General features: G+C 39.6%; 1 protein-coding gene and 2 long non-coding RNA genes across 12 annotated transcripts in view; 1 reads left to right on the top strand and 2 right to left on the bottom strand.

Moving 5' to 3' along the window:
* Positions 1-27,004, top strand: part of LOC121947397 (membrane-associated guanylate kinase, WW and PDZ domain-containing protein 1-like) — a 118,634-nt gene that overhangs the window by 756 nt on the left and 90,874 nt on the right. The gene's annotated exons all lie outside the window — the stretch shown is intronic.
* LOC121947399 (uncharacterized) lies at positions 3-20,230 on the bottom strand. The gene is made up of 4 exons (XR_006106076.2): positions 19,766-20,230; positions 4,752-4,969; positions 4,534-4,621; positions 3-3,315 (listed from the first exon to the last, which is right to left on the bottom strand). It is a non-coding gene; the product is annotated as an uncharacterized LOC121947399 (long non-coding RNA).
* Positions 22,834-27,004, bottom strand: part of LOC148188704 (uncharacterized) — a 42,544-nt gene continuing 38,373 nt past the window's right edge. The window contains exon 3 of the long non-coding RNA XR_015777468.1: positions 22,834-23,786. This is a non-coding gene — a long non-coding RNA (uncharacterized LOC148188704). The remainder of the gene's footprint in view (positions 23,787-27,004) is intronic.

The following is a 27,004-nucleotide window of genomic DNA, read 5'->3' as shown; positions in this document are numbered from 1 at the left end:
GAACCACTGACAAAAGTCTCCAACACTGTATGAAGTCAGGTAACGTGAAACATCTGGTAAAATGGGACAAATAAGGTTTTACTGTGTGGGCTCTTTAAATATTAGCAGCCAGTCACCAAAGGTGTTATTGTTTGTTATAACAAATGTGCTTTGCATAAAATAACCATTTTTATTGATCTGAGTAGCTTGTTTGGGCAAACCAGACATTTAAAAATGATGGTGAATTAAATAAATTGTTTGACTTTTAATAAAAATATTTTCACAATACTCTAAACCTTTTATGGAAAAGGGGTTTTGAGTTCCTACTTAGTGAATAGAGGTAAAATGGGACAAAGAAATCGGTAAAACGAGACATTTTTCTGCTGTGAAACCAGCATGTTTAGGCTGTCATGTGCCATGAAATCATTAGTTATGCAACTGTGTGCCACCATGTAATATCACTAACATTTTTAGCATTTTTGTCTTTTAAAAATATCAAACATGATGCACTGACTCCATGTCAGCCACGATAGTCCTGAATTAGCCGTAACTGTTTCTTACTTGCAAGTACACAAACATGTCCAGTGTAGACAGTATAGCATCAAAGATACAGTCTGTTAAAAAAGGGAAAGTGTGGTAGAGAAGTTGGACATGAAAAAAAATACACAGAAGTTACTTAATGATTAAATTCATTTATGACTGAACTGATTTATCTGTTAAAAAAAAAAAAAACAAATCAAAAGAAAAGAAAAAAAACATTATTCTCCCATTTTACCTGAACATGTCATTGGAGTTAGGTAAGGGTTTAAGACATGTTTGAAGGTCCGCAGTTTGTAAAATATGTTACTTAATGATCATATTTTAGTAAAACTGAAGCTAGGATTCAAAGTTTTAGGTAGCTTTCCTGGTAATCTACGAAAAAGAGTCCCACAATACCTGACTTTAATCATTGTGTGTGTGAGTGAGTGAGTGAGATTAACACTCACGCACAACACAGTCCCAGTGGAAGTTGTTTTATAATTGCCATGTGGCCCAGCATTATGAGCACATAACAAAATGGTGATGCGTGTGTGAAGTAGGGCAGAGGGAGGGATGCACGGTGCCGCTCGCTGCTCGTCTTCTCCTCCAACAGCAGCCTGGAGTTTTCACAGGCTTTGACATGAAGCTGCCCTGACAGTCCTCCTGCCCTCATTTGTCTAACATTGCTGTTAAAGCCACTGTGGGTCAGACCTGCGGGGTCACAGATTAGGCCACTTACAGAGACCTCCAGAGCTTCATCTGCACTCACAACACTCACAGCACACAAACTGTCTGCTGCCATGATACCTTACTTTCTCTGCCCAAGGCTTAAAGGCCGCTGTCACCTTATGTGGCTTGTTGTTTTCTCAGCTGTTAATGGCAGTGTTTCATCTGCAGTTTAAAATCTCACAAGGCTTCTTCCTTAATACATACAGCAGGGTTTTGCAAACTTTTGAATGGGGGCTAGATTCAGTAATGTGAAAAAACCCGAGGGCCAGCTTCTTATTGCATGGGTTACAAAAAGTACATTTTTCACCGCTCCTGAAAGCAACGGCCCTCTCAGTTGACTTAACGTTTTTTTGCTATGGCCATGTTTGCTACCTCGCAGGTTATGTCTGCTGCTCTGTAATTGTTCAGACATTCCCAACTTGTCAAATATGGCCGCTTGGCCAACAACAGATGCAAAAGCAGCAATATTTTATGAGTTAGGATGAGAGTGTGTTGAACTGTTTGTTTGCTTGTTTACCATCTGTTTATGAAACTACAGTAGTTCTGTCTGTGTAGTTCCTAGTTGTCTACAGACTGTATGATAATTTCGCCATCATGACGTGAACAGGGGTTCTTTTTCGTGAGTTTTTCCTTGGGTGTGAGGGTCTAAGGGCAGAGGGATGTCGTACACTGTAAAGCCCTCTGAGGTAAACCATGTTTTGTGATAATGGGCTCTATAAATAAAATTGACTTGACTTGACTTGACAGAAAAAATGCAAAATGAACTCTCCTGTTTGACCAGTATACAGTAGTGTGGCAGGCCACGTTTTGAAAAAACATGCTGTGAGCCATTTCAAATGAGTGTATGGGCCATAAATGGGCCATGGGCCAGGCTTTGGACATGCGTGTTGTAGTAGTGGTTCCCAACTGGTGGGTTGCATGTGAATTGCAATATAATGTTTTTTTTGCATATCATGCAGCCTTAATTTTTTTGAAAACTGATTGAAACACATTTTTTCCGTTGATCAGCTAATCCAAGAATTATTATTATCGTTCGAGCTCTACTTCTTCCTGTAATGTTGTTTATGTTTACTGAGGGAGGCTTTGTTTGTGACACCACTCACGGGCAGCTGGGGTTATTTCTGGAAGTGCTCGCTGCGTGTTAGATGGGCTTGACCCATTGACCATGGTCGGCTGCATCTGCATCTGTCTGAGAAGACAGCTAGAGGGATGCAGCCACTGATTCAAACTTATTTTTTTTCTCTCAAGTGTCTCCAGTGTGCTGTGCATGTTTCTGTTGTTCCTCCTGTTGGCCAAATCCGGATGTTTTGCGATGCCTGAGTGAATACTGAAATCACTTTTTTCATTTTGTATATTTCACCTCAAATGTCTCTTTCTACACACACGCTCACGTTCACTCCCCTCGCTCGAACAATATTTGACAAGGCTTGCAGTGCTTTTTCTCCAGGGAAATCATTAACTGTGTTATATAAGGCGGTTTAGTTTCAGTGTAGCATCATTGCCTCTCCAGTGTACTGTGTCCATTAGTGGCTGCACAGTGAACGCTTGACCTCCGGAGCTGAAGTCACGACCCCTGGGACACGAGCTCAGCGCTAACGCTGCTTTGCATCTGCAGAGGGGGCATTTGTTTGACACTTGATCATACCAGTGTTGCACCATGGGAGATTTTTTAACGTACAGTTTTTTAATTATTCTAAACTCCTGTGGAAACAAGTTGTACTTGTAAAGCCTGCTTCAGCACCCTGACTCCAGACATGAAAAATATCCTGAGCCGACTTCATGGCTTTGTCATTATTTTCTTGCACAAGTCTGCAGCTTCTCCTCCTCATCTGTAATTAAAGGAGGAGGATATTCTTCCATCAGAGTCGCTCACAAGACCTCCATTGTGCCTCACAGTCTGTTGGGCTCCCATGCAGAACCAGCCGGGATGGATCAGATCTCTCTCCTCTCCCCACCAAAGAGCTGTGGGTCACATTACAGCAGGTCACATCACCTCAGTGCTGTAGGTGGAAACTGTATCAGGGTGTGCTGGGAGGCGGGTCGTTACTGTGGTATTTTTCAGCCCCACAGGTGTGTGTGTAGCTCCCACTGAGGAATGCAGAAAGAAAACCACCTGAATGAAATCTTGGCATTCCTGTGGTGGACAGGTGAAATATTACACCCCTGTGGTTTTCAGTTTAGGTTTTAATGAACACAAACTGGGAATGAATAACAGAGATGTGAGAGAGCTTGCTATTTACACAACAAATGTATAATCATACACTAGAATCAGCAATAACGTTGACACCTTTTCAAGTTTAGTTTTTATCTTTTGACAAATATGTCATTTTTTGATTTTTTCCCCTTGTAGTCACTAAAAAACAAAACATTTTAGTCTATTTTTGTTGTGCATTTTTAACTCATCTGTCTACTTAGCATTTTGAGGCTACAGCTGTCACCATCTTTGTTGTTTACTGTTAGCATGGTAACCTGTTCACACACAGTGTCCATGTGACTCTGCCCTGCAGTAATTCATAAGACTGACTCTCCATCCAGTTATAAATCCAGTTATTATTCTAAACTCTGTGTGTGAACAGACTGGTTCACTGGCAATGGGAAAGCAGTCCAGTTTTAACAGATTTTCCTGTGTATAAAACATTTGCATACACCCTAATTTTGATGGAAAAAGGGTTTAATATACTTTTCATTGTCTTGGTTTAGTTAAGAGGAGAAGCTTAAATGTAGCATAATAATGTGTTGTTTTCCTTTAAATACCAGCATGAATGTTTCTTTTTACTTGTGCCATCAGTGTGTGAGTGCAGGTGAATGTTTAACTGATTAGCAGGTGGCACCATGTATGATAGCCTTGACCACCATGTGAGTGTGTGTGTGTGTGTGTGTGTGTGTGTGTGTGTGTGTGTGTGTGTGTGTGTGTGTGTGTGTGTGTGTGTGTGTGTGTGAATGGGTGAATATTGCATATAGTGAAAAGCGCTTTGAGTTGTTGGAAGACTAGAAAGATGACATACAGGTGCAAGTTCAGCCTAATATCTGTCCCTTTGCACCCAGTTTGAAACCCCCTGGCTTATTCAAACTTATACTCACAAAGTACAAATTAAACACAAATACACTGAGTGACTGTGCAACATATTCTCCTTTTTCCCCACCAATGGGCTGTGGTCACTTATAATGTAACAATCATTAGTGTACTTTGTTTACAGAGGCCCATGTGAATGATGAACAGATTTATGATTCGGCATAATTATGAGGTTAAAGTTCAAAGAGGGAGTACTCTCCTTCTCGCTATCCAGTGAGGCTCCTATCACTTACCATCAATTGAACTTAGCTCACAGGTGAAAGGTTTGGTCTTCATAGTGTTGTTTCTGTATTTTAATGCGCATCTGATAACAGCGGTGTCCTGTAAAGGTGCAAAGGTTATGCATCAGGTTATATAATGTCATCCAAATGATACTTGTGAGCTATGTACAGTATATTGAGACAAAAACAGGTGTGAACAGCACAGTGGTGTGAGTTTTGAGAGTTTTTACCTTTAAAGTGAAGTGGTAATCCCTCCAGCACCTAAAAGGGGGTTTATGGCTCTTGGAACATGGGTGGGTTTGTCTGGGTGTCTGTCTGATCTCCGGGACAAATGGCCCTCGGTCGCCTTAGATCTCGCCTCCACTTGAACCCAGCCAGAGGGAATGAGGGCGGCCTGCTGGATGCCAGGCATTCCTGAGAGGTGGGGCCGGGAGTTCACTGGTACACCCTGATGAAACAACGTTTATACATCAAATTCTCCACTTTGTTCCTGTTTTTCCAGTTAGGTCACATCTTGCTTTCCACCATTACCCCTCTCACTTCTTGGCAACAAGGTGGTCTTGTGATTAAGGAGACCATCTGTTTAAATATTCTTCCATCCTATCTTCCCAGATAGTAAGCTCCATCCTGCTGAAGTAAACAAAAGTTGGAGTGCAACTCAAGGGTCACTACATTCGGACCGCAGGCAAATTAGATTTGTTTCTCATATTAGATTTATGACTGTTCACTCTGTTGTTTGATTGATCAGATCAGATTTGTAACTCTCAGGGCCGACTCAGAATGAGTGGAGTCCAATTTGGCTGTTCAAAATGAATATTCAACTTTTTTTCCAAATCAAGTTTGAACGTTTGAACAAAGTTCAGTGAGACGTTAAGTGTGACAGGGACATTAGTGTAATATGGTAAACAAGCTAATGGTGCTAATGACGGATTGAAAACGTGCAACATTTTTTTTTGCCGACACTAGATTAAAAAAAAAAAAAAAAAAAAAGCCGAAATGAAACTGACTGTAGCTGAGAACATCACTGCACAGCACACTGACAAGCAAAGACAAAAATAAGGCAACTGCTTGACCTGAAGTAATCTCTTGTATTAGCTGTTTTTCTTTCATGGGTCCTGATGTTGTGAAATAGTCCGACTGTGAATATTCAAAGCAAAGACTGGTCCTGTAACCTCAGCATCCCCGTCATACTCTGTGATCTGAATCTCAAGCTCCATCTTCAAACTGTCTCCAAAGACTGCACTAAGTTGTCACTGAAATTGTGTCTCTAGTCTTTTTGCACAGTTAAGAAGGTTTACACACATCCAGAGAGGATGCGACAGCTCTGTAGACACAGATCTCTTCTGTGATGTGCTCGTCCCAGAATGCTAGTCCCTCATATTTTCTTAAGTATGAAGATTTTGTCAGTCTTGATTTAGTGACTGCATAAGTTTATCCCTGAAAGGCTTGTCAACAGCTTGTGACACGACTGCTGCAGCTTTCTCTCCTTCTTCTCTCTGTACTCTTTGCTTTTTACTTTTTCTTCACAGTCACCATCCATCTGTGTTTTAGGCAGCAGTGGTATATATGTTCTTATCTTTTCATATTTTAAACATATTGGGTACAAACAGTCACACAGACTGAGAGTTTGACATTTGGAGAAACTTTGGTGTGGATGTCTTCAAAGGAGCTGTGTGTTTTTCACTTTTTAAGGATTATACATTAGGATTTTGCTTCGGTCTTGATAAAGTGATGTGTTAATATTGCTAACTATGGCAGCATACCAGTGAAGGAGCAGCGACACACAAGCAGCTTGTGTCATTTAAGCTTGAACAAACAGCTTTAATTCAGACATGTTGCCTCAGGTGCTGTTACATTGAGGTTGCAATGGAGCGCAGACCAGACAGAAACAGGACACAACCATCAGTACTGTGGATGTGATACTCCAGCAGGCAGAGACAGTCATTGTTATAATTTCCATTCAGTTAACTGTAGCCATGAAACAGTGTTTTTGTCAGTTTTTATTATACTCTATTCGAGCCTGTAACACAGAACAAATGTCCGCTCAGATTTGTAATCTTGTTTATTTCCTCTTAGCTCAGATCTGCTTTAGATCAAAATTCAAGACTGTATTTTATCTAACCAAAGGTCTTATTGCTCCTTGTAATTGCGCTCACATTTCTCCAAATCATCTTTTAAATAGATATCAATCTGGTATTTGTGCCAAAAGTTGGGCACTAGGTCAGCACAGCTGCAACTCACAATTATTCTTATTGTTAATCCATTTGTAGATTATTTTTTTCAATGAATCGATTGGTTGTTTGGTCTATAAAATGTCAAAATGGTGAATAATGGCGATCAGTGTATCCCAAAGCCCAAGATGACGTCCTCGAATGTTTATTTAACAACCCAAAGATATTCAGTTTACTGTCATAGCAGAGAAAAGAAGCAAGATTATATTCTCATTAAAGTTGGCTGCACGCCATGATGCTGCACAGGGAGAGTTTCAGCAGTGGAGCATTTTGCCTGCCCGATTTGTATACTTGTAGATTTTGTTGCTTTGGTCATTTGTCCTTGATATTCAAATGGTTTATTTTTTAGTCTGTTTTAGTTGTGTTTATTGTTATGTCCTTGTTGTGATGAAGCCCACAGACAAAGTTATTACTTAAAAGTCAAGTTTTGAATGACATGGATCAAAGATTTTTGACTGTGGTTTAGTATTTAGAAATACATGCATATGTCTGTCTGTCTATCTACAAACATACATACAGTTTGTATTAGCATGAAAACTCGATCTGCTCTGTGCAATGTGTCTTAACTCTGTCAAAAATAGACAAGGCGTGTAGTTTCCCTAACTTCTTAGATGCTTCTGAAATGTGCTGAGTCTGCTGAAATCACAAGAATTGTAGCTGCAATCTACTGAGTGCACCTGTCTTATTTTCTTCTTATTTTACTTTGCTCGGAAACTTTTTGGGCCCAGTGGTCAGGTGAGATCGGGACTTATAAAAACTCTACATGCTACAAAACTCGTGGACACAGCGCACAACATGGGGTCTGCTTTCACTTTCGCTGAAATACCTTACAAACAGTAGCTGACAATTCCTGCCTTGTATACTTTCAAAGTCCAACTGAAATTTATGAACTGGAAGCTCGTCTGAAAGCTGGAGGAGGTGCATTATTTCAGCGGTGCAGAAAACAGGTGTTACCCCACAGCCAGGACACACACAGACAGACAGACAGACAGACAGACACAATGTATTTGTGCTTCACGTATTGTCACAGTGTGGTCAGATCGTGTATATCTCAACGTGCAGTTTGTAAAGAGGAGCTTAACTTTTAGAAACTTCCTCAGCCTGAAAGGAATTCTCAGCTGATTAAGTAGCCTGTCATCACAGTTAGTTCATGAAGAGATGCAGTTTACTCCTCCACCGCATGCCAGTCACATTATCAGTATAAGCATAGAGAGCTCTCAGGGTTTCTAAAATACTGTACGTTTGTTTCTTGTGGAGTTCACATGCATCATGTTTCACCCCCTACAGAGTCCTTAACAGAGACATGTTCGCCATGAAGCTGAGCAAAAGCAGCAAACAGGCAGCACGTTACAGTGCGAAGGCCACATCTTGATCCTCGAATTAAGACACTTTTTCTTTAATCAGAGTTTCCTAAACCCCTTCTTGAGTACCACCAGTCCTGCTATATAATATCTCTCCCTGCTCCAACACAAGGAGAGATCTAAAACACAAGTGTACTCGAGGAGAGGTTTTTGGAAACACTGCCTTAGATCATTTATCAATCCTAGTTTGCTTCTCACCTTCATGCCACCATCTGCATCTCAGTATTTTCTTGTATAAGGCTTACATTTTATCATAATAAAATGAATTTACAGATAAGAAATTGGCATTTAACATGTCTCAAATACTCAGAAGTTGAAGGTTTTTAGCAGGTAGGTAGCAGTGATATAGGCTATACACAGTTATACGAGGTATACCCTACTCTTTCTCTTTTTCAGCAGGGATACTCCGACAGGAGGCCAGGGGCCAGCTGCACCAGCTTCACGTGGGTCAGGTGTACACAAGGGCATTTCTAGGATTTGGAGACATCGGGGGATTAGCCTGAAAGGTGTAGAGGGGTCTGTGGGATCTCCTCCCCAGGCACTAGCTTTATTTTGATGTATTTTATCCAATTTGGCACTTTATTTACATTAAAAGTACAAAAAACCCGATGTGAATCCCTGCCGTAAGTTGAATGTCACTGACTTACAGTGTGTCCACCTCTCAGCCCAAAAATGCTGTTAGAATATAATAGAGAATATACCCACTTCCTCCTCTGTAGCCTACTACTAGTGGTAACCTCATCGAACACATCACTGGGTGTTTATTTGGAATTTATTTGGAGCAGATAAAAGATTAAAGGAAATTTAAAGAAAATATGACATTCAGCTATAACATTTACATTGCTGTTAGTGAATAGCACATTTTTCAGGATAAAACCTTGTATTTTCAAAATTAGGAATTTAGACAAACAAACTTTATAAGTTAATCTGCCATAGTTTGTTTGTAAGGCTTTCACATGAATATGTGTGCATGTGCAATATGAAAGTAAAGCATGTCTCCTGTTATACTGCTGTTTACACATGGTAATTCCTTTTTTTTAAAATTCATTGACAGGTTTCTCTACAATTAATCATGTTGTGTTTGTTTAATGTGTGAAAATAGGACGCCCATCGTACAAATGTTTGATTTCCATAATTAACTGAATCATGGACAGTGAGAGTTGATGTTATGAGACGTTTCATCTATATTTGGCATCTATAAGAGACTTTTTTTTAAATTGATGCCATACCTTACTTATTTTTATTATTATTATATTAGCACACAGCTCTCCAATTTAAATAAAACCACATTAAGATTAACAAGAATAAACAAGCTGTACTGAATTAAACAGATATTTTTTTTTATCAATAATTTATTTATTAGCCTCCCCTCCATTGTTTTGTCAAAATGTAAAAGTGTAAAATAAATGCCCAAGGACAGTTGCCAAACGCCACGAGCCAATCACATTTCATGCAGCTACACAATGCACTCGGACATCCTGACGATGGACCCTCATAGAAAAACATCCAAAAAATTTTGATTTCCCTGCTGTTTTACTAAAATTTATGCACTTAAAACTTAAAAAATGGGGGCTAGAATATGGACTTTATTTTATCCCGTACCCTAAACCTCACATTAACAGAGCAAATGTCTCCTTTGGATTAAGCTATGTGGCACACAGAGAATATTAACAAGAGTGTCTACATTTGTTCTAAGGTAAGGCAACATCGTGTAAGCAAAATGACAAGTTTATGTATAACCTCATACACTGTGTCGGCAACATCATGTATAACATCAACTTCAGCTTCAGCTTAGTAGCGTAGCTCATCATGTCATCTGCTTAGTATTTTTGTTCTGTGACATTTGGACATCAGTGTTAACTGTAGCAAAAGGTTGTAGTTAAAGCCCATCCAACTGAAAACCATCAACATTAACATAGCTGTGACGTTACATAGAAAGCAAATGCTGGCTAATGCCAATACCGCCGCATAGTGAAGACCGTTTTAATGGCTTCTGTTGAGAAATAAAGAGCTTCTGTGCCCAAAAGTTCTGTATATGTTTGGATATGTCCTTGACACTGACAGCTGCCGTTGTTAGTTTAGGCAGCGCGCCGATTGTTTGTCCGAGTGACCTATGGTGGCGGGGCTTAGTGATAAGTCAGTTAATGAGAAAGAGACAGAAAATGTGATCATTGTGTGGAAATGTCAGTATTTTCTGAGCAGCCGGGATAGTTAAACGCTGAGAGTTTTTGGCCGTTAGAGCAGTTTTTTATCCCCCATAGGCTGATAAAGAACTTGCAGTCACACCATCTTCATGCCATTGTTGGCCATAACTGATCCACTCACTGTAGCTCTGCTTTTACATTTTTAAAATCACTATTTTTGTTACTATTGATGTGAACAACCAAGTGCAACACGATGAATGTCTCTTAGGAATCACGTCTTGTCTCTCTCTGAAGCTACATTCAGACTGCAGGCCAAAATGGCCCCAAACAGATTTTTTGCTCATATGTATCTCAGATAACTTTTTTTTTAATCTGATCTTTTCAAAACTGATATGGGACATTTTTTACATGTGGTCCCAAATCGGATGCAGATCTGATTTCTTGCAGAGCGGCCTCAGTCCGAACAGTGATAGCAACATTCATGCGACTTTTACGTCCTGTCTTTTGATGAGTCGCTGATAAATGTGGTTAAAAGCAGCTGTTGACATCCTGAAATTTTGGATGAAATCTGTTTTAGTGAGACCATTCACGTGATGATCCCATCACTCTTGACTCTGACTCCCCATGCAAACACAATCCTCTGTACAGAAGTAGCTGTCATTGCTCCGCAGAAAGCCATAATTAAAAATGTTCTCCTTGTCCTCAATATCATTTGTGCACAAATTTGCTGAATCCTACAGAGCAGCAACTTATTATTGACGTGCTGAAAAAACGTAAACCACTTTTTTACGTATTTCTTATATTCTTTCATTTCTATTTTAATTTTTCCCATTTTATTTTATGTCTCTTGACTTTTGCACCATAATTATTATGATGCAATTACTTGTCTGTGAAAACTGAACTTTCTGAACTTTCGTCATATGAGCTAGTTATGTTTGAGCAGACTGTGCTGCTGCTGACTGTTAGTTTGTCCTCCCCTCTTCCTGCAGAGTGCCTACGACGTTTTGAATCAGGTGATCCAGAAAGAAAAATGATGCAGCTTTAAGAGCTTGTCACTGGATTCACTCCCTCAGTTTGTCTTCCTCTGTCTCTCTCTGCTGCTCTAACATGCACTTTCAGTGACCTACACACTAACACATGCTCCTACTAAGTCAATCACACACACACACACACACACACACACACACACACACACACACACACACGTTCACTGAAAGAGAGTCTCGTATGGTGGAGATAAATTGACATTTAAGCTGTGCTCCTCCTAGATTCACACATCTGGAAGGGATTACGCACCATTACAGGCTCTGTTTTATACACATGAATCATAGTGCTACTTTTAGTCTGTTTCTTTGGGTTTGTTGTGGTCGTTAGGACCAGTAATTACACCTTCCTTAAGATGCAAATAGCACAGTGTGAGAAACGCTCTAATTTTCCCAAAGGTCCTCTGTCATCATGCTGGATTCACAAACTGGAGCAGGACGTTAGAATTCAAAATACATCTCCAAAGGCATAGTCTGTGCTGGTTTGATTGTAAAACGCTGCTACACTTGTAACATCATTCTCATGATATAAAGCTTGATAAGCCTTGGTGTGTTGTTTTGCAGAGGTGAAAGGTTTGCAGATGATCCTTAGAGGATTTCTCCTGCTGCTGATCTCTCTGTCCCTCCCCTCCTCCGCGTCCGTCAATCTCCAGAGATTCAGGTTGCTCATAAGCTCTTGAGAGGGCTGACCCGACCCTACTTGGTTTACCAGGGTATAAAAAGCTTTATGCACAATCGTCTGATATCCTGACACTAATATTCACACTGCTGTTTAATCTGAAAGCTTCTGACTGTATATACCAGTAAGACGTATAGAGGTGGATCACTTTTAAAGCAAAATAAGTTGTACGGAGAAGCTAGAATTAGTTTGAATAACTCAGCTTTATCCTTGTAGTTACACTACAGCGATGACTGCACCAGATCACTGTGAAGGCTTTCGACTGGCAGGACACTGCTTGTTAATATTTACTGAGTTCCAGGGTTGGTGATCTAATGTTGTAAGAAATTAACCCAGTCAGACTTGCACAGTCGCACTTCTGTTTCTGCCATTGTTGTCCCAGTGGGTCACACTTAATGAAACAACAAAACCATGAGGAGGAGGAGGAGGAGGGGGGGAGGGGGGGTATCTGAAATGCTTTCATGTGAAATACTTTTCCTGGAATATCCTCAAAGAGCTCAGCTATCATGCTTCATTAAACAAAATCCAGACCAGAAAACATGCAGCCTGTAGTCCTGGATGAAGTATAAATACTTTGCAGTTGGACAGTAATGCAGTTATGATAAAAAAAAAAAATCTGTTCATCCCATTGTTCAATATCTGCAAACCAAAGCATGAAATTGAATTTATTAGACTGTACAGAGCTGCTAACAATTATTTTCAGTATTGTTTAATATAACTATTGATCTTTTGATTAATCCTGACAAAATTACATTTCCTGTTCGAAGGTAATGACTTGAAACTATTCGATGATTCATCTGTTAGTCAATCCACAAAAAAATGTTTTGTGGCTATTTTCATTAATAATAAAAGTATTTTTTTCAAGTAAAAATGCCATGTTTGGTTCCACAAGTCAGTTGAAAGGATTGGCTGATTTTCTTTGTCTTAAGTGATTGATTATATAAAAATGTTAATTGAAAAAATATATCATTTTTTTGTGTTTTTGGACTTGAAACTAGTTGTTTGAAGATGACGTATTGAGGTTTTTGGAACATTTTATAGAGTAAACTATTAAATGGTTTGCTTAGCTTTGGTTTCGTTCTGCTGTGTATTTGTGCAAAGTTTTAAAAAGTACCCATCGTAACAATATTTTTGTGGAAGGTAGTTTTTGTATTTAGTCAAATAAATAATGTTTTATATTTACTGAGATTTTATCATATCATGTTTAGTTAGTGGTACTAAAATCTGTCAGTGCAGTTCAGGGTTGACTGCTTTCTGTATTTAGTCTGGTGGACTTTTTTTTAATGTTTATCCCAAACAAACCACTGCTGTTTCCTGTGAATTTTAAAAATGCATCACTTCCTGTGTAGCAGAGGAAGTTTCCTGGCAGAGTGAGACGCCCCCCACACTGTAGGCCTGAACCACAGCATGTTGCATGATGTTGGATCTATGTTATGAGTCGTCAGCTGGCAAGAGAAACATTTATTTATACATAACAGCTGGAGATGACTGCTATAGAAATGTGTCAAGCGAAGCTGTTGTCAATACAGATGTCATGCACGGAGCCCTCTAGTGGTAGAATCATGTAGTATGATGAATGTGGAGGACTGAGGAGAGGCTGGTGTTAAAATAGTAAGATAATGTAATTCATGTTATATAGCTGTTTAAAATAGTTTATATAAGAAATGTCAAAACATGTTTACATTTCTTTACAGTATATATGTGCAGGGATTTGTGAGTAACCTGATGATGATACTAACTCAGTATTACTAGGAACAGTGCTGAATGCAAATACGCTGAAATGCTTTTATTCCGCAGCTTCAAGATTCAGTGATGATATTTTCATGATGACATTAAAGATGCTCATTTTCTGAGATTTCTTCATTGGTTGACAGATTGGAACATTTGTGAGCATAAAAATATAAAGTTTATGGTGGTTTTTGTCTTGATATCTATCCTCTGTTCTGTTGTGGTTTATGTTACACCTGAAACGGACCACATACACGGGAGCTGGAGTCAGTGCGCAGAGCCCGCTTTGATCTCAGCGGTTTAGAGGAACTATTTTCCCATGATGCTGTTCCCAGAGTTTTCACCCTTTAAAAACTTAAATCACACCAGAGGACTGACAACTTCAAACAGGTGGAGAGGGTTCAAACACCTTCATGAGCTCTGTGTGTCCACAGCATCTCCTTCATTCTCAATCATATATCTGCGTCTCGTGGCAGGTGGAAGAACATCTTTTCTAAATCAAAGACTTCCTCCACCTGATATTCTCATTACTGTCAAGAAGCTTGAAGATGGTTCCAGTTGTGGTGGTTTGAGTTAGTCACAGCAGCAGATTGGCCCAGACAATGGGGGTTATTAGTGTTGGAAGGGGAGGTTGTCTGCTGCAGCTGTGCAGCTTCTCAAAGGTGCACAAAGATCGTAACTACTGTTTTAGTATAATTTACAAAACTTAATAACAGAGTTCATGTGTTCAGCAGCTTCACACAGTGCTACTGATGTGATCCATGAAAACAGCTGTGCATGCAGCTGGAATTCATCTGCAAAAAACCCATAAGGCATTACTCTGTTGACTGGCACCACAGGCTAATCAGTCCTCAACCTGCCACTGCAAGTTTATTTTCTGAAAAATAATGTGTTTTTGTCCTTGTTCTGTGGCATTTTCTGCTATATACAAGCAACACCATCATTTTTGTCACCTTACTGTCATATTGCTTGCATAACTAATACAGTGTTGGGGTCGTTTCTAAAATAAAAAGTAATGTCTTGCACATTACTTGTTACTTTTAAAAAGAGTAATGCATATGTTCACCTAACTACTTTCTGTAAAAAGTCATTCGTTACACTACCTGTTACATTACATTTGCTTTTCTCCGCAAAATCTCCTGAGGCACACTGTAACTTAATTGTAAGCCAACAATAATATAATGTTAAACCTTACACATGCCCACGTTTTGGCACAAAGCAGGATTAGGAGAATCAAGACGGCGCTGCGGCAGGCTAACATAAAATAGAGAAAAGCGACAATTTCTCACATTTAAAAAACTAGTAAGTTGTCATTTTTGGGTCCTTGGCTTTAGCAAACTACAAAAGCCCTTGATCCAAATATTTACAGTAAGAAACAGGAAAAAAGTGTTTTGGCAGATAGCGCCCATCCTTTCTCCAACCGGTTTGGAGGCGCAATAGAGTCCATCTGCCAACTAAAAATGAATTTAAGATGTCCTTCATCCCAAATGCAAGCAATATTTTTAACTCAACAGTGCTGAGGCAACATCTGAAGCTGAAAAGTGAAGCTAATGTGGAAGCGCCGAAGACTGTCGTTCCTCGGCTGGCCACTTGAGGCCGGCTCCTAAACAAATTAAATCCCCATAGACGCCTCTGTTAAAATGGCCAACTTTACTGCAGAGGTAAACATATTAACAGCTTGGTACAAAAAATGTTAATAGCTAATTGTAACACCCATAACAACTCTGTGGACCATGTACATTTGATTAAGGCCCATTGTCTGCTTTTTATTTGATTGTCTCCTGTGTCTGTGGGCCAAGGAAAAAAAAATTCCACCATAGTGGACAGTAATGATCTATTTTATTCATCTATCCGATGATCTGACTTATCAATTATAGACAAATAATTTCAGCGATAATGACACTTTTCTTCTCTGACTGATTTAAGCCTTATAAAGACCTAAATAATTTGAGTGTCTCCTCTGTCCTGCTTTTCAAAGTCATATCTGACTTTCTGGTCTTGACCAAACAAACATATCACATGAGCCTTCCTAAAAACCAATATTTTTCTTCAGTCCGTTGGCCTGCTTTCACATACAAATCTACCACAGTCTGACACATGCCTCCGCCTATCAAATCACTCGCTGTTTTTTTTCCAGCTGTGGCTCTGAATCACTGTATCTCCAAAGTAAATTTAGACTCTTTTTGACAAAGCAGCATAATGATGGAAACATTTTTCTTGAGCCGTTGGTGTCGGCTAAATTTACTTTGAACACTTAACTTGTGTAACTCGCTCTCCGTCTCATCTTGTGCTATGCCGCCTTTTGTAAACGTGACCTGAAACTGACTCAAATCTCATTGAGCTCTCAGCAGGAAAACATTATTTTAATCTTTTATGTTTGTCTCTGTTCTCAATATAGAGCTCCAGTGTGAGGTTATATATGGTAGCTGAGGCTGTTTCATCAGTGAACCGTCACTGTGAATGCTATAATCTGACTGAAATGCCTTAAGATAACTGTTTCTTAAAATGAAGAGCACAGACAGAAGCATATTTTTAAAACAGGAAAGATGATAAAAGGTAAATATTTGTTTCCAGAGATATACGTGGTAACTCAAACACTGCAGATTAGTACTGGTACAGCCTGGGACTGTTCGCAAGCCTCTGTCTGTCCGGGGGAGGGAGTGACCTTGGACTGCAGCTGTTCGTCAGAAGTTGGCAGCATCTGGCTGCGCTGAGGGGTGAGGTATGGCGGTGGGGGAGTCGGGTGCACAGAGTCGAGAAATACTTTGTGCTGAGCAGGTCAGGTAGGGTGAGACAGAGGACAGGACTGTGATTTGGATAAAGCCTGAACAAGTCATTTGTTTAGAGCGAGACAAATGGAAACAGTTTAAAGAAATACTTTGCCCACAAAATGATCATTTGTATATAAACTATTCACCCTGTCTTACACTGATTCTGCGAAGAAAACGGCCAAAAACTGAGAAATGCATGATGAAACACATCTGTTTATAAACTCTCACACAACGCGTGGAGAATGATTAATCACTTACATAGTTACGTGCTTAGCATTTTTGCATTTTGTGCTAAAACCCACTGTTTTAAAAACTTTTATACAAGATTTGCACGCCAAGGTGAGTGCATTTGACCTCTGCATGTGCACTCCACTGAGCTGCACAGGTGTGCTACTCATCTGTGCGTGAGACTGTTTATGCAGAAGTGTTTTAAAGAGCAAGGGTTTAGTGAAAACAATAGCATATCAGTTTTATTTTATTTATTTTTTCCTTGAATTTGTTACCAGTTTGCTTTGTCTGTCATGACAAAAAATGTACATTTTGAACAAGCTTAGGGTAACGCTATAGACTTAAACACAGTTCTGCTCCTCTGCTCTTTTCTAATCTAATCGTCTGCCTCCGTCCGTCTGTTAAAGTATGTTTGTTTTTGTGTGGCAGTGAGACTAGGATATTACTTTAATAATGAAGAAAAGAAAATAGACCAGATGTTGAAATATCGTGGCCGTCGACACAGCAGCGCTAGTTTTGATTCGCTTGAAAGCCAACTGGGCGGCTGCGGAGCCATGCGGTGGGCTACCAGGCCTCCGGTGCTTCCACTTCCTTTCCGAAGTTGAAAGTGTGGCTCAGGTTGCCAGAGTAGAAACGCTGTGGCTGGCTTCCTGGCTTTCAGGCACCTCACAGCACTTACACTTCTTGTCTAAACCCAGTGTTTTCACACGGATGTGCTCTCAGGTACAGACGATTGGTACTGACATACAGAATCGGTACCCTGTAGTTCTGACGTAATTAGGTTGGTAAAAGTTAAGTTAAAAGTTTGGTACCCAACCCTAGAAAATGCATCAGTTGTACTCCTGCAGAAGTTTAGACACTGTTTTGCTGTTGTTAAATGCAGCCCCTTTTACTTCAATGCATCAAGAATTTTTGCTATTTTTGGATTAATCTTTCACTGCGGAGGCATGCGGGAAAAAGTTTTGTTCACAAATTCCAAATAACGTTGGGTGAGTAATTGATATACAAATAATCATTCTGTGGGTGAAGTCGTCCTTTAATACACGGAGAAAAGTCAAAGCGAGTTTTAGTCTATTAACAAGTCTTTACATAAACCTTTTGGAAAAGACTGAGTTCCAGCAGAGCTGCGACACTAGCTTTTTTATTCCTTACATCCTAACGTTTTCATCCCCTGCTGATGCATCTGCAGCCAGGGACCGCTCTGAAAACACTTCATATTGATGTGTTCAAGGAAACTGTGTTTGGTAACCGTTTCTCTTTGATTTGTGATGCCATACCTCACGAGTGTAATGCTTGTTGGCAACCAACTCTCACATATTTAATGTCAGAAGCTCTGCGCATCCTTGAGCTTTCAAATAAGTTTTCAGTTTTGAAAAAAAGTTTCTAAGAACTGCCCGTTTGCAGCGACAAGATGGTTACATCCAGAGTTATGGATTGAACAGTTTTTAGAAAGTTGGCTCACCCAAATGTAACAAAATAAGATTTTTTTACCACTTACATTTTGTTTTATATAACCATGCAGATAATTTAGTTTCTCTGTTGTGTTTTGAGATATTAGTCTTGCAGATTTGAGAACGAATACGTTCTGTATTTGTGATGTAGCAAAGAGTCAGCATAACCATCATGCACTTGGCTGTGCTGCAGCTGTTATCTCAGTGATAAAAGTTCCCTCTCAGTTATCACAAAAATGAACCCGAGCTTTGTAAGACTGGAATATAAATGAGATAATCTGAGAAATTTTGAACCATAAGTTATGATAATTATTTAAAAAAAAACAACTACAATATAGTTGTAAGCAGATATTAATAAAACAAAAAGTTAATTTCTAACTTGGTTACTTGGGAACAAGAAGATTCTGACATTTCTGACTAATGAAGACGATCATTTTTTGGAAACTGGTAAAGCACCGAGAGAGAGGGCTGCCTGTAGTTTACCTAATTTTACGGGGGATTTGTAACATTTTAATGACCTGAACACACAAGCAAATCCATACAGTGTGAGTGTGTACAGTTTGCACTATTGTACGAATCATCCCCGGCGGGGAAGTAAGACCACACGTATAAGAAAAAAACACAAGGTCTTTACTATGTTTGGCCACATTTAATACACATCCTTCCTACTCTTAGACCTTGAACTCGTCACTGGCTTGAATATGTCTGGGTACGCTTTGGAAAGAGTCCAATCCTATTGTCACCACCTCTCCAACTCTGGTGGGTTTCTTGTTGTTAGTGTAAAGGATGTGAGAAGGAAGGAATTACTAATCTGGTTTTACAATTTGTGACAATAGCCTTGAATGTAGAAGGAGCAACAAAAGAAGATCACTAAAAGAGAAATTGACTCGAATGGGCCTAGTCGACTAATTATGTTGTGACAACAGATCCCTTTATAAAGCTTAATTTTTGGGTGACAACAGCCTCATATTAAGAGAGAGCTAAGAGGACAAGGACCTGACAAATGATGTTAAATCAAACACAATGAATCTGCGCCTCATTAAAGCCATGATTAAATCCTGCAGAGGCAGAATGGCTTTGAGTGGGAGGTAGTGCTCGATCTCATTTTAGTCATCTCAACATATAATTGTTAAGAGTGATTATATAATCATTTCTGATCCAGACGAATGTTTATTTTCTTGTATTTATTTTTAAAGAGTCAACATTTTTTGTCCATCTCCTCAGTCGACCTAATTTTTTTTCATGTGTCAAAGGTGAAGTTTGTGCCGCAGGATCCTTTTTTGTAAGATTATGTCTGACGCAGAGGTGGAAACTGCTTAAAGATGAATGTAGAGAGATAACAGTGTCAAAATACTCAAATGTCCCTGTCTCCTCCTCTTAACTCTGTCTTCCTCATTTGTCTGTCGCAACTAGCAATTACTTTCATGATCGATATGTCTGACACGCATTTCCTCGATTAATAACTTCAAAATGTCAAAACAAAAGTGAAAAAAATGTGCACATTTAAGCACAAGGTGCCATCTTAAAATTCTTTGTTTTATCTGTTAAACCCTCTTTGTATCGTTTGGAAAGGTTTTAATAACTTTGAGACCGTTTGTCGGATCTTACTTTTTTCCCGTGGAAGCTGCCGTCTGTGCCGTTCAGAGGGACTCCGATCGGCATCGTAGTTTTTTTAGAGGCCTCAGTATCCAGCCCCGGAATTCGGGTATTTTATCGGGACCTTGTTCAATAAATCCATGATGATAGATCCGATATTGGGTGTCTTCCGTCCATATTTTATCCATATTTCGATGATAAGAGTACATTAGCATCGATGCTAAACGCCATATTGGTTTCCCATAGTTCCTTTGGAGAGAGGTCAGAGGTTTGTTTGGTCGTGTCCACCAATCGGAAGACGATCCGACACTTTGTCACCGCTACGTATGCCACACGTCATCTGAAGCAAACTGCACTGTGATTGGTCTAATCCTACTGTATCTATCGCTCTGTGTTATTGGTAGCGCCTCCTGCATTAGAATAAACGCTGGTAGCCCCTATAATAATAATAATAATAATAATAATAATACTAATAATAATAATAATAATAATAATAATAATAATAATAATAATAATAATAATAATATTGAGACAAGGGTAAATCAGGAGACAGTCTAACAAGCAGGAGGGCATCTTATGGATGTAAACTCTGTGATCACTGTAGGCCAGGCGGTGTGATGTGGCCCTCTGCACCATCACACATACGAACTGCTTTGCAGAACAGCACAGATGATGGGATATACAAAAAACTGCAAAAAAATGATGGGACTTGGGAAAAGTGTGTCTTTTTTATGCCAATCCATTAATCCAGTGTTTCCCAAACCTCTACTTGAGTACCTCTTGTCATGCATGTTTTAGATCTCTTCCTGCTCCAGCACAGCTGAATTAAATGATCAGAGGGAGAGATATAACACATGCAGGACAAGAGGTTCTTGAGGGGAGGTTTGGGAAATACTCCAAAATTGATTAATCAGCTCTACTTCAAATGATTATTATAATAGTAACACTAAAATATTTTTGGTGGAAGCAACCAGGAATCTTTTTCAAAGGTCTCTCGATCATTTAGAGTTGCTGCTCCACATCGCCACTCACTTTGCTCAACACCATAATGAAACTGCCCCCTGCAGCTTTTTTCATCGCCCTGTCTTCATCACCTGTTGGTTATCTCCTTTCATTCTTTCATCTTAAATGTCTCGCAATCATCTCTGTGTTCAGTGCTATCCGGCTGTGAAGAGAGTCTGCGATTTCCTGCGATCTGAAGGTCAGATATTTGATGGTTTGATGGAGAACAAACCATGAAGGATGCACAGTGTGTGACCGCAGTCTAACATCTCACACACAGACACATATTCACCTTTAATTTGCTGCAGTTTGACTGAATGCTCCAGTTTAGTCTCTTCACTGAGCACAATGAGGTGATCTTACACACTCGACATGGTTTGTGTTTCTTTAAAGGCACAACGAACATTCAGGAGAAAATATCAAAGTATTTCCACATTTTATCTGCGTGCCTCTGGTTGGTTAAATCTGTACAATTTTTTTTGCATTTTTCTGTATGCACACATTGCTTACAAAAAAAAGAGACAGGCTCTTCTTTTCTCTGGACCATCTGTTATACTGTCACCTGTGGGAAGGGAATACGGGGTAGATTTACCCGACAAATCAATGTTCTTGCATCACCAAAAGCAAAAGCCAGAAGCCGTGCCTGGCAGTGTGGGAAGTATCTCACAACATAAAGTCAGTTTTGGCTGTTCTCATACTGTTTATTGTTTTTTTTTTTTATCAACACTGATTCCTTTTTCTTGAACTTTTAGGTAATATCAAAATGTGTATGTTAAGTCATTATCTATCCCTGCCATGAGGTAAGACAAAGATGATTGACGTGTGGCCCACAAATAAAAATACTGCAATATTTGTATATTTGCAGTACTATGAACCGGGTGTCTATGGTGATAATTGTGGGAAAAAATGCTGCTAATGCAAACGGAACATTTCTTACTGATGCAGCTTCAAATTAAAAGCATTTAACTGGCAAAACATTAAGTCACTTTTATTATGAAGCAGTCACAGGAAACCAGTGTTTTTCAGTGAGCTTAGGACTTAGAACTAATGTTCATCAAAAAATGAATCGACCAAACCAGACAATGGTTAAGTTTTACCTTTTTTTGGACAGTGGGTCAGTTTAAAATATTGCAGGGAGTAATGAAACAGCCAGGATGAAGAGCGAGAGCCCCTCTAACTCTCATAAGAGAAACCAAATTCAGATCGAACTGTGAAACTCAGCAGTGCTGATCAAATATAAACAAAGATTTTGGTACTGTATTGCCTATTTCTTGCTTAAAATGTCTCCATAAGTATATTTTAGTGCACTGTTTTGATTGTAATATGAGAATTTGTGAACAAGAAGGGAGTGCCACACTGTTTTCTGTCCTGTAAACACGAAGGCTAAAAAAACTTAGATGAAATGGTAAAATGGTGCAGCAAATACAAACCAAAGATACTGTTACTGAGCAGCTATTTCTCACCTAAAGTGTTTTCAGAAACATATTTTAGCTTATCTTTTAACTAAATTCTGTATTGTTTGTTATGAGCCATATTGTTTGCCGTCTCAAACTGGACAGGCTTGCATGACGTCACCCACCAGCAGAAGCATGTATTGATCCAGTGCAGCACAGTGCATTCTGGTAGTTGTAGGTTTTCTACCTCTTGAGCAAAAACGAATGCTTTATCCCTTATCTTCTATTTTCTCTGGTCGTGGAGCACCAATTTCAAAAGTATTTTTGTCTTTATACTGTATAGACGCCTGGTTCTATGAAAGATCCATATTTCCAGCAGTGACTTCTTTAATAATTAACAACTTCACTTTCATGGTTTCCGTTTTGTGAACTCGTGTATGTGATGCGCTGCTACATGTTGCTGAGGGTGATTAGATTTGAAGAGGCAGGGCTGCACCTACAAAGGTTTGCAGCATCGTAACATCACTGCTGGCTGCTGAGATCCAAGGCCTCTCTTTAATCTAATCTCAGCTGCTGATCCCCAGCTGTCAGTCTGCGGTGTGTTATCTCTACTCTCAGACACTTCTGATGGAGACTTCAGACTTTTAAATTTTTTTTTATTTATACTTTATTTAAACTCGGGAGTCATTGAGGGAGATCCTCATTTTGAATGAGGATCTTCAAAATCTTGACAGGACACACACAATCAATTAGAAACAATTGAACAAGCACCAACATATATTCAAATAAATAAGGACATAAAGAAATGCAGTTCATAAATAAGAGTCACTGGCAAAAACATTTGCATGTCGACAGTGGGGGACTTTTGCTTCACTGGAAGTAATCAGTTGCATTTATTTTCCCCCCTCTCGTCTGTTTAAAAGAAGGTTTCTTGAACTTAAAAAACTGTAATTCTGAGCACCTACGCCTCATGTTCTGGTTAAAAACACTTTTTAGCATGTTAGCTAAATCCTCTAACAAACATGCTCAGCTGGCACTTCTGAAATTCTGCTTCCTCTCAGCATAAAATTGTGGTAGCAGCATCCATTGGGTAACTAACTGAGGAAATTCACATGACAGATTAATTTAATGAACCTCCCTGTGGGGCCTCATGTCTGTCAGCTATCTCCCTACACATAGCTCTGCATATCTGATGGATGGCCCCTTGGTTAGAGCGGCTATTCTTGTAAAATTGGGTGTTCCATATATGTTAATTAATATTAGGTTTAACACGGCAGAGAAGTCAGATATATAGGTCACTAGATGTCCCGTCTTCTGGTTTCCCCTTCAAGTTCATTGGTTTGTTTGTGCACGAGAAGCTCCTTCAATTACAACCCTCAAGGTACAAATTAGTGGTTATTATGCTCGGTGGAAAGACTTCTCCTTTTCCATTCCTTCATCCAGATGCATATACGCTATAATTCAAGCCTAATGTGGTAATTCCTCGTCTCTTGTTTTATTGTGAGTTTCATCAAATTAGGCGGCCGGTGATGACACACTCGTCCCCGTGGTGTGATGCGCTCCAGTCTGCTGCTGAAGCCGAGGGAGGACAGGGACGTGTATCTCATCTCCGTCTCATTGCCCATGGTCATTGGCTCCTGTGAAAGAGGGGACTTTAATCACAGTGGGGCCCTTTGTGTGCGACGGCCAGGCAGGCAATGACATTTAACAGAGGCAGCCAGTTAGAACTGATGGCATGCTCACATACCGGCCGAAGCTTGATGCTTTCCATCAGCGACAGGGAGGATTCAGTGTTTTTACACGTGTTGCCCACGGGAGGAAAAAAGATACAATGGACACATTAAATAGCTGCTTTGTGTGCTTTACTTTTTTTTTTTTTTTTTTTTTTTAGAAACATGGCACAAAGATGTGTTTTTCCTTTAACTTTAAAAATGAACCCAGGGGACAAGAATAGAGATCCTGCCATCTGGAGCGTGTTGAGTTTGGTGTTCCAGTATTTGACAGAAATAGTTTCCATGTTTAGTCTGTGTTAAAATATTTTTGGGCGCAGAATTTATAAGCAGTATCTTTGTTTATCTGGGATGGAGCCCACATCACTCAAGACTGACCCTCCTCTCAACCCACTCCCTCATGCTTTTACTCGTTCTTTTACAGTGGCACCAACCTTTCTTTCTCCTCCCTGCCTTCTTTTTTATTCCTCCATCCTTTGGCCTACTCAGCTATTAACACAGAGCGGAGGGAGCGGTAGGCCTGGCTTCCTCTGGTTATATTTAGCTATGAACAGATGCAGCGCACTGGAGCGGAACATACCGCCTCTGCTCGCCTCGGTGTGTGTTCCTGTGTGTGCGTCTTTGTCTGTGACTCTTCTTTCATACCAGTTCTCCCATCATGCACTGCTGACTCTGACTCAGCAGCACAGCATTGGAGAACTGGGTCAGAACTGGCCCGTCTGCCTCCTCACATAAACCATCCATATGTTTCTGCCTGTCCAACAGACAAAACCAGACGGTTTGTTGTAAGCCAGTGTTTGAAGAGAACAACCAGATGCACCCTTTTTATGAACTGACTCTTTATTGAGGACATTTAAGGCACCGGAGGGTCATTTTTTAAAGTCTTTTAATTATCTCACAGCTATTTAGCAGTTAAAAACATGCTTGTGCGCTTCAGCCATTAAAGGAACAGTTCACCCATAAATGAAGATTCAGTCATTATCTACTCATCCTCATACCGATGGAAATTCGAGTAAATTTTTATAGTCTACAAAACACTGGCAGAGGTTCAAGGTGAAAAGACGTTGCACTCATCTCCCAAACAATTGAAGCAAATGGTGACCAGGATTTAAATGTTTAAAAAAATAAATTTAAAATTCTTAAATTCTATTGTCATCATTCTATAGCCATTACATACTACAGTCAGAATTTACTTCATAATGATAAGTTAAAGCAAAAAAAAAGCAAAAAAAAAAACCCTGGATATTTTCACTTTAAAATACTTATTGACTTTAGTTTCACTTTAGTTTCAATCTGGGAGTAATTTCCCGCCATACTGAAATTTACTGATACCATTGGTTGCTGGAAATCAGATAAAGGCTTAACAAAAACACAGATGAGAAACCCTTTGGAGGAGTATGTCAGTATGAATCGGGGCTCCTGTCTAGTTTCTCACTGTACACAGCTTCAGACTGGGAATAACATGAAAGCAGCCCAGGGTGTGGCTGCTTATGGACGTAATTATAGAAGTAGAAGGCAGAGGACCGGTCCAGAGCTTTATGGCGGACCTCTCTGTGATTGTTGTTTTTTCCTCTCCACCCCTACAACGCTGATTGCAGGGCTCATAGAAGGCCGCAATAAGACGGCGGCAGCTTTAAGCAGTAACAAAAAGCCTTACACCCTGCTTCTATATCTGTGTGCGAGGAGAAGAAGAGGGAGGGTGTTTATGTGTTTAATTGACATGAGAACAAAACAAGTGTGTCCCATGTTTAAGATCATTTTTATCATGTCTTCTGCATCAGCTGTTGTGACCTCTCAGCTGGGATAATGGCGATGTAATAGCTGGAGATTGTAGCTACTTTATCACACCAAGCGAGTGGAGTGAAACCCATCACTGAGAGCAGAGAGTATCTGATTAGTTTTGTCTGTTGCATCCTTACTGATGTGTTCACCTCTCTCAGTCGGCCCCTCCTCATATTGCTGGATAATGTAGAGTTAAATGCTCTCAAGTGTAACTGGAGAGTCCAGTGTTGACTGACGGGATGTCCTGAGACCCACAGGAAGCTGCTGAAACAATGGAATTTACTGTTTAAGAACCAGCATTTCCAGTTCCTACTCTGTGGCCATTATTTGGAATCAGCCAGAGGAAATACAATATTATTTGTCCTCTGGAGGAAATGCCGTCTCTTTGTGCTCAGTCTCAGCTCCGGGTTATCGGCCTGAGATGACTTGGGATGATGACAAAGAGGGCAATTTAAAGATTTGGAAGATGGCGTGGTTGGAATAAAACTGTGATGGACAATCAGTGTGTGTATTTTGTGTAACTGTGTTTCAGTTTGTTGCTCCTGTTGTGCCACAGCACTAGATAGAAGCACGCAGACAGAGTGGAGCCGTCTTAATCAAAACGTGATAACAGACGGGCTTGTGAAATCCTCAACTGACCACTGAGATCTCTCTCATTCTGTACAACAATGCTCTTTGTAATGTTGAGCACATCTGATGGTGTCTACCCAATTATTGTGTTAAAGGATAAGTTTGACATTATACATACTAACACATGCATTTGTCTACTTGTCAATAATTTGGAAAGAAGATTGATAACACTTTCACGTGTGTTCTATATAACTGAAGTTATAGTCACCAGCCAGTTAGCTTAGCTCAGCATAACAAGTGGAAACAGAAGAAACAAGCCTGGCTCTGTCTGAAGGTAAAAAAAAATGCACCTACCGCCACCTCTAAAGCTCACTGATCAACAGGTAAAATCTTAATTTCATCTGTACTAAAACTGAAGAAATAGACCAGCACATAAATGTTGCAGTTTTTACAGCAAATCTATAGTTTTTGTTTGGATTAAACAAATGAGATATTAATAATTGACCTTTAGAGCTTCCATTGATTCCTTTGTAACACATTTTATCTTGTAAATATAAACCTTTTTGTAATTTGTACATTTATAAAACTTCTTTCTATACACATAATCTTTTCTACACACATCTGTGTGCAAATAAACTAAAACTAAAATGCTGGTAGGTTTCTAACCTTTGGACATAGCCAGGCTAACTGTTTCCCCCTGTTTACAGTCTCTATGCTAAGCTAAGCTAGCCTGCTTATAACAGACAAATGTGCGATTTGTATTGATCTTTACA

The sequence above is a fragment of the Plectropomus leopardus genome, chromosome 9, assembly GCF_026936395.1.
Source record: "Plectropomus leopardus strain MGB_pleo_1.0 chromosome 9, ASM2693639v1, whole genome shotgun sequence".
Lineage (NCBI taxonomy): Eukaryota > Metazoa > Chordata > Actinopteri > Perciformes > Serranidae > Plectropomus > Plectropomus leopardus.
This window is presented reverse-complemented; position numbering and strand designations above follow the sequence as displayed.